General features: G+C 48.4%; 1 non-coding gene across 1 annotated transcript; it reads left to right on the forward strand.

The window, feature by feature from the left end:
* Positions 1 to 7927: 7927 nt before the first annotated feature.
* Positions 7928 to 8029, forward strand: LOC112619836. Its single transcript, XR_003118337.1, has one exon. It is a non-coding gene; the product is annotated as a U6 spliceosomal RNA (small nuclear RNA).
* Positions 8030 to 8768: the final 739 nt, after the last annotated feature.

Consider the following 8768-nt stretch of genomic DNA (forward strand, 5'->3'; position numbering starts at 1 on the left):
CCAGGAGGTGGAGGTTGCAGTGAGCCGAGAGATATGCCACTGCACTCCAGCCTGGGCAACAGAGCAAGAATCCATCTCAAAAAAAAAAAAGAAAAAAAAGTCTTTATAGGAAGTCTGTGATGTTGTTTTACATAGCTCCAACCCACCCCCAAAGTCAGGGTAAATACCCAGAAAACACCTTAAGAAAGCAGTAAGCGGCTGGACTTGGTGGCTCACACCTGTAATCCTAACACTTTGCGAGGCTGAGGTGGGCAGGTCACTTGAGGTCAGGAATTCAAGACCAGGCTGGCCAACATGGTGAAACCCCGTCTCTCCTGAAAAAAAAAAAAAAAAAAAAAGGCCAAGTGTGTTACCAGGGTCTGTAGTCCCAGCTGCTGGGAAGGCTGAGGCCGGAGAATCGCTTGAACCCGGGAGGCGGAAGTTGGAGTGAGCCAAGATCGCTCCACTGCACTCCAGCCTGGGCTACAGGGCAAGACTGCGTCTCAAAAAAAAGAAAAACTGGCCGGGCGCAGTGGCTCACGCCTGTGATCCCAGCACTTTGGGAGGCCGAGACGGGCGGATCACGAGGTCAGGAGATCGAGACCATCCTGGCTAACACGGTGAAACTCCGTCTCTACTAAAAATACAAAAAACTAGCCGGGCGAGGTGGCGGGCGCCTGTAGTCCCAGCTACTCGGGAGGCTGAGGCAGGAGAATGGCGTGAACCCGGGAGGCGGAGTTTGCAGTGAGCTGAGATCCGGCCACTGCACTCCAGCCTGGGCGGCAGAGCGAGACTCCGTCTCAAAAAAAAAAAAAAAAAAAAAAAAGAAAAACTAAGTGTTCTTAAGATACTGCAAGATAAAGGAAGCTTATAAATCTCAATCTGCACCACTGTAAATGGCCCTTTTTGGCCTTTTAAGTTTTAAAAATTATAATTCAGGAAAGCTTTTTCAGCATTAAGAGAAAATAGGGGCTGGGCATGGTGGCTCAGGACTGTAATCCCAGCACTTTGGGAGACTGAGGCAGGCGGATTGCTTGAGCCCAGGAGTTCGAGATCAGCCTGGGCAACATGGTGAACCCCCCATCTCTACAAAAAGCAGAAAAATTAACCAGTTGTGGTGGTGCCTGCGGTCCCAGCTGCTCAAGAGGCTGAGGTGGGAGGGTCACTTGAGTCCCGGAGGTCAAGGCTTCAGTGAACCAAGATTGCACCACTGCACTCCAGCCTGGGTCATAGAGCGAAACCCTGTCTCGAAAAAGATTTTATTGTTTTTATTGTTTTATTGTTAGAGTTGTTTTTTTTTTCTTTTTCTTTTTTTTCTTTCTTTTTTTTTTTCTTTTTTTTTTGAGACAGTGTGTCGTTCTGTCTCTCTAGCCCCCCCAAAATTTTAAAAGCAAAAATGTAGGGCTGGGCGCGGTGGCTCACGCCTGTAATCTCAGCACTTTGGGAGGCCGAGGCAGTTGGATCACCTGAGGTCAGGAGCTTGAGACCAGCCTGGCCAACATGGTGAAATTCCATCTCTACTAAAAATTCAAAAAAATTAGCTGGGTGTGGTGGCGGGCGCCTGTAATCCCAGCTGCTCAGGAGGCTGAGGCAGGAGAATCACTTGAACCCAGGAGGTGGAGGTTGCAGTGAGCCCAGATCGCGACACTGCACTCCAGACTGGGCAACAGAGCAAGACGCTGTCAAAAAAAAAAAAAAAAGGTAAAAGAAGCCAGGTGCAGTGGCTTATGCCTGTAATCCCAGCACTTTGAGAGACTGCTGTGGGCAAACTGCTAGAGCTCAGGAGTTCGAGACCAGCCTGAGCAACATGGTGAAACCCCCTTCTCTACAAAAAACACCAAGTGTGGAGGCGCCTGTGGTCCCAGCTACACGGGAGGCTGAGGTGGAGGATCACTTGAGCCTGGGAGGCGGAGATTACAGTGAGCTGAGATTCAAAGATTGTGCCACTGCACACCAGCCTGGGTGACAGTGAGACCCTGTCTCAAAAACAAAAAAAAAAAAACGGAAGGAAGGAAGGGAGGGAGGGAGCATAGGAGGGAGGGAGGGAAAGAAGGAAGGAAAGAAGAAAGAAAAGAAGGATGGAAGGAAGGAAGAAAAGGAAAAGGAAGGAAAGAAAAAGGATGGAAGGAAGGAGAAGGAAGGAAGGAAAGAAAAAAGGAAAGAGAAGAAAAGGGAAGAAAGGAAAATAGCATTGTGAGGAATTTTTGACTTATTTAGCTTTAGTTAACTATTTTTAAAATATTTGAAAAGCAAAACTTACGCTTTTCAGATTGGATGGCAGCACACTTAGAATCCTGTGAACAATGGGAGAAGCCAGATAAAAATATAAAATTATTGGCCGGGCGCGGTGGCTCAAGCCTGTAATCCCAGCACTTTGGGAGGCCGAGGCGGGTGGATCACGAGGTCAGGAGATCGAGACTATCCTGGCTAACATGGTGAAACCCCGTCTCTACTAAAAATACAAAAAATTAGCCGGGCGTGGTGGCGGGCGCCTGTAGTCTCAGCTACTTGGGAGGCTGAGGTGGGAGAATGGCGTGAACCCGGGAGGCGGAGCTTGCAGTGAGCCGAGATCACGCCACTGCACTCCAGCCTGGGAGCACAGCGAGACTCCGTCCCAAAAAATATATATATATATATATATANTTTTTTTTTTTTTTTTTTTTTTTTTTTTTTTTTTTTTTTTTTGACAGGATGTTGCTGTTGCCAGGCTGGAGTGCAGTGGCGTGATCATAGCTCACTACAGCCTTGAACCCCTGGGCTCAAGCGATCCTTCTGTGTCAGCCTCCCTATTAGCTAGCACTACATGCGTGAGCAACAATAACCGGCTGAATTTTTTTTTTTTTTTTTTTTTTTTTGGTGGGGTGGGTGGTAGAGACAGGGTCTCACTATGTTGCCCAGACTATTCTCCAACTCCTTGCCTCAAGCAGTCCTACCACACTGGCCTCCCAAAGTGCTGGAATTATGAGGGGGAGCCACTGCACCTGACCTTAGGTGGTCTTTGTATATTAGGAAGATTGACCCTTTCTATATAATGAGTTACATTATATTTCCAAATGCAAATCAGAGTTCCCACACTCCTAGGAAAAGACAGATTGTTCTACAGCCAACAAGTAACCACTAGAACAGGTTATAAATCTATCAAATCAGTCAGGGACAACTTGGTTCATTGAATACACCTCAAAATCAACAGTCATTGACAGCCTCATATTTTGAAAGTCAGCGCATGGCTGGGCACGGTGGCTGTAATCCCAGCACTTTGGGAGGCCCAGGTGGGTGGGTCTCCCAGGTTGGGAGTTCAAGACCAGCCTGACCAACATGGAGAAACCCCATCTCCACTAAAATACAAAATTAGCCAGATGTGGTGGCACGCACCTAAAATCCCAGCTACTTGGGAGGCTGAGGCAGAAGAATCACTTGAAACCGGGAGGTGGAGGTTGCAGTGAGCTGATATCATGCCACTGCACTCCAGCCTGGGCGACAAGAGTGAAACGCCATCTCAAAAAAAAAAAAAAAGAAAAGAAAAGAAAGAAAGTCATCTCATATCAGTTATTTCAAACCAGAAAATGCAGTTCTTTTCTTTTCTTTTCTTTTTTTTGAGATGGAGTCTCACTCTGTCCCCCAGGCTGGAGTGCAGTGGCACAATCTTGACTCACTGCAACCTCTTCCTCCTGGGTTCAAGTGATTCTCCTGCGTCAGCCTCCCAAGTAGCTGGGACTACAGGTGTGTGCCACCATGCCTAGCTAATGTTTCTATTTTTAGTAGAGATGGAGTTTCACCGCCAGGCTGGTCTCGAACTCCTGGCCTCAGGTGATCTGCCTGCCTTGGCCTCCCAAAGTGCTGGGATTACAGACTTGATTGAGCCGCCTCGCCCAGCCGTCACGGGAGCTCTTGCTTGAGAGCACTAGCTTTCCCAGTCTCCGCTGACACTAAGCAGGACAGTGGCTAATGAGATTTGCAGAGAAAGTAGAGACACCTCTTTGGATTCCTTTGTTTACCTTTTTCTTATGGCAGCCACTGCTATAGCAACCAGTTCTTTCTTCCAGTTTTTTTTAGAGGAAAAGCGTCCCTCTGTTGCCCAGGCTGGAGTGCCATGACGTGATCACGTCTCACTGCAACCTCAAACTCCTGGCTCAAATGATCCGCCCACCTCAGCCTCCTAAGTAGCTGAGACCACAGCCATGCACTACCATGGCCAGCTAATTTAAAAAACAAAATTTATAGAGACAAGATCTCCCTGTATTGGTCGGGCGCGGTGGCTCATTCCTGTAATCCCAGCACTTTGGGAGGCCAAGGCGGGTGGATTGCCTGAGCTCAGGAGTTCAAAAACACCCTGGGCAACATGATGAAACCCCATCTTTACTAAAATACAAAAAAATTAGCCGGGCGTGGCAGTGAGAGCCTGTAACCCCAGCTACTCGGGAGGCGGAGGTGGGAGAATCACTTGAGCCTGAGAGGCGGAGCTTGCAGTGAGCTGAGATCACGCCATTGCACTCCAGCTTGGGCAACAGAGTGAGACTCCATCTACAAAAAAAAACAAAACAAAAAACCTCCCTGTATTGCTCAGGGTGATTTCAAACCCCTTGGGCTCAAGCAATCCTCCTGCCTCAGCCTCCCAAAGTGCTGGGATTACAGGCAGGAGCCACTGGGCCCGGTCTCTAGCACCCAGTTCTCACTGGGCTCCGAACAGCTTCTTGTGGTTACCACCACACAGCACCTGACCTCAAGCCTGTGCCATGTGTCAGGTCTGGGATGATTTTACCCTACTAACAAGCTAGTAAGTTAGCCTATTACTGCTTCATGAATGTTGGCAGAGGACATTCAATTCCTGGTGTGAGAGAAAGGACTTTATTACTCATGGCACAGCAAGCAGCAAGAATATCATGTTTGTGTCAGTTCTCCTTGCCAAGGAGTACAGACGAGGGAGCCGCAGTACTTCATAAAGGAAACTCATTCTTGGATAGCTACAAGAATCTTTTGGGGAGGCGTTTTGAAGGAAGCTGAGGTTCTGTGTGAGCAAATGAGGGATGAGCTGCCAGCAAAGTTGTGGGTAAGTGTTAATGTGACCTTATTTGCACCCCTAGGCTGATAAGAACTGGAACATTCAAGTTACACTTTTTTTTTTTTTGAAACGGAGTCTCGCTCTGTCGCCCGGGCTGGAGTGCACTGGCCGGATCTCAGCTCACTGCAAGCTCCGCCTCTTGGGTTCACGCCATTCTCCTGCCTCAGCCTCCCGAGTAGCTGGGACTACAGGTGCCCGCCACCTCGCCTGGCTAATTTTTTGTATTTTTTAGTAGAGACGGGGTTTCACCGTGTTAGCCAGGATGGTCTCAATCTCCTGACCTCGTGATCTGCCCGTCTCGGCCTCCCAAAGTGCTGGGATTACAGGCGTGAGCCACCGCACCCGGCCGAAGTTACACTTTTAAATGCCTATAGGTATTGTACGATGAGATGGCAAGGATAGGATCCTAGAATCAGATAGACATGGATTCAAATTCTGCTTCTATTTTTTTTTTGTTTGTTTTTTGAGATGCAGTCTCGCTCTGTCACCCGGGCTGGAGTGCAATGGCACGATCTCAGCTCACTGTGACCTCCACCTCCCGGGTTCGGGCAATTCTTCTGCCTCAGCCTCAGTACCTGGGATTACAGGTGTGAGCCACTGCGCCTGGCCAAATTCTGCTTCTAGCTGTGTAGCCCCAACCTCTCTGAATGTTTCCTAAACTATAAAATAGAGGTTATTTCTCATAAAATTGTTGAAAAGATTCAGTGACATCGCATATGCATGATAGGATAAGTTTTTAAAATATTAACCAATATTTTACCCTATCCTTGGATTATGTGATCCTTCCGTCATTTAGTCATCTGGGCCATTCTCCATTTCTTCCTTCAGGAAAGGGTTCACCTGGGAGAAAAAGAAGTTAGTTTCATGCTTTTGCATTTCAAAAATCTACCTTTCAGAGAGAAACAGAACGAACTCAACACAAGAAAATAGATTTGTAAGTATACCTGATGTTGGCTGGGCGTGGTGGCTCACACCTGTCATCCCAGCAATGTGGGAGGCCAAGGCGGGTGGATCACGAGGTCAGGAGTTCAAGACCAGCCTGGCCAACGTGGTGAAACCCTGTCTCTGCTGAAAATACAAATAATTAGTCAGGCATGGTGGCAGGTGCCTATAAGCCCAGCTACTCGGGAGGGTGGGGCACGAGAATCGCTTGAACTCAGGAGGCAGAGGTTGTGGTGAGCCGAGATCACACCATTGCACTCTAGCCTGGGCAACAAGAGCAAAACTCCTTCTCAAAAAAAAAAAAAAAAGAAGCCGGGCGCAGTGGCTCACGCCTGTAATCCCAGCACTTTAGGAAGCTGAGGTGGGTGGATCACGAGGTCAGGAGATCGAGACCATCCTGGTTAACACGGAGAAACCCCGTCTCTACTAAAAATACAAAAAAAATTAGCCGGGCATGGTGGCGGCACCTGTAGTCCCAGCTACTCGGGAGGCTGAGGCAGGAGAATGGCGTGAACCCAGGAGGCGGAGCTTGCAGTGAGCTGAGATCACGCCACTGCACTCCAGCCTGGGAGACAGAGCAAGACTCCGTCTCAAAAAAAAAAAAAAAAGAAGACCTGATGTTGAGTGAGACAGGATTCCCCGACCTCAAACCAAATAAAGACTTCCTGGGTCGGAAGAGGTGGTGAAGAAGCAGCATTACAAGTTCATGGCCAGGCGCGGTGGCTAACACCTGTAATCCCAGCACTTTGGGAGGTTGAGGCAGGCTGATCACCTGAGGTCAGGAGTTCAAGACCAGCCTGACCAATATGGTGAAACCCCATCTCTACTAAAAATACAAAAATTAGCCAGGCGTGGTGGCAGGCACCTGTAATCCCAGCTACTCAGGGGGCTGAGGCAAAAGGATCACTTAAACCTGGGAGGCAGAGTTTGCCATGAGCCGAGATTGCACCACTGCACTCCATCCTGGGTGACAGAGTGAGACTCCATCTCAAATAAAAGCAGCATTACAAGTTCAGGTGCAGTGTGAGCTCCTAGAGAACGACACCTTGAGCCCCAGACCCCTGCAAGCTCCAAAACAACATAGCAAGGGTGACAGCCTCAGGTAAACTCCGAGTTTTCCTTGCCCCAACATTTCCTGTATGCTCAGGGGTGACACAGACCCGTAGACCAGACAACCCTTAGGCATGAAGGCACCCTACAGATGAGAACGCGGGAGAACGCCCCCTGCTGTCTTGGAGGGGGCGAAGCAGCCCAGAGACCATGAGGATAATTCAAGGATCGTTGTGTAGGTAGATGACAAAGCTCAGGTGCCTCCCGAGGCAGGATGTGTGTGTGCTAGAGTAAGTCCCCTTAGAATGTAGGCATTACTTAGTGCTTGAGGAAACCAATTTAACTGAAACTAGATTTTGCTACTGCAGATGAAACAGGCTAACAATAAAAATAACCTTGAATGATAGGATAGTAAAGCTACTGTACAACTATTTCTGGCTCAAGGTTAGTATCAGTTATTTGTGGAGTTCATCCAGGATGTCTTAGAATTCCAGGGGTCTCATATCTATTTGATATGACTCAAAAAAACAAATAGAAAAAAACAAAACAAAACACTAACCCTAGACTAGAATTGGAACTGAGGGCCAGGCACGGTGGCTCACACCTGTAATCCCAGCAGTTTGGGAGGCTGAGGCGGGAGGATCACTTGAGGTCAGGAGTTTGAGACCAGCCTGGCCAACATGGTGAAACCTCGTCTCTACTAAAAATACAAAAATTAGCAGGGTATGGTGGCACTCACCCATAATCCCAGCTACTCGGGAGGCTGAGGCAGAAGAATCCCTTAAACCCAGGAGGCAGAGGTTGCAGTGAGCTGAGATTGCACCACTGCACTCCAGCCTGGGTGATAGAGCAAGACTGTGTCTCAGGAAAAAAAAAAAAAAAGAATGGTGGCCATGCTTGCTTCAGCAGCACATATATTAAAATGGGAACAATACAAAGAAGATTAGCATGGCCCTTGCTCAAGGATGAACTAAAATTCGTAAAGTGTCCCATAAAGTTTTAAGATTTTTAATTCTTTTTTTAAAAAAGAAAAGAGGCCGGGTGCAGTGGCTCACACCTGTAATCCCAGCACTTTGGGAGGCCGAGGCGGGTGGATCACGAGGTCAGGAGATCGAGACCATCCTGGCCAACATGGTGAAACCCCGTCTCTACTAAAAATACAAAAAATTAGCTGGGTGTGGTAGCGGGAGCCTGTAGTCCCAGCTACTCGGGAGGCTGAGGAAGGAGAATCGCTTGAACCTGGGAGGCGGAGCTTGCAGTGGGCAGAGATTGCGCCACTGCACTCCAACCTGGGCGACAGAGCGAGACTTCGTCTCAAAAAAAAAAAAGCTGGGCGTGGTGGTTCACACCTGTAATCTCAGCACTTTGGGAGGCTAAGGTGGGAGGATTGCTTGAGCCCAGGAGTTTGAGACCAGCCTGGGCTACATAAGGAGACCCTGTCTCTATTGATGTTAAAGAAAAAAAAAGAGCCATAGAGTCCCCAAAGAGCCTAGATCAGTTGGTGATCATCTTACCCCTTGGGTGGACAACCAACGCCCTGAAACTGGCCTATATCGTCTGAGAAGGAAGATGACAGATGGCATGGCTGGCCGTTAGGCTCCTGTTGCTTTTAAGCTGAGTTGGTGGCTCTGCCTTTTATTTATTTATTTATTTAGAGACAGAATTTCACTCTTGTTGCCCAGGCTGGAATGCAATGGTGCGATCTCGGCTCACTGCAACATCCGCCTCCCGGGTTCAA

Source organism: Theropithecus gelada, chromosome 2 (assembly GCF_003255815.1).
Source record: "Theropithecus gelada isolate Dixy chromosome 2, Tgel_1.0, whole genome shotgun sequence".
Taxonomy (NCBI): Eukaryota; Metazoa; Chordata; class Mammalia; order Primates; family Cercopithecidae; genus Theropithecus; species Theropithecus gelada.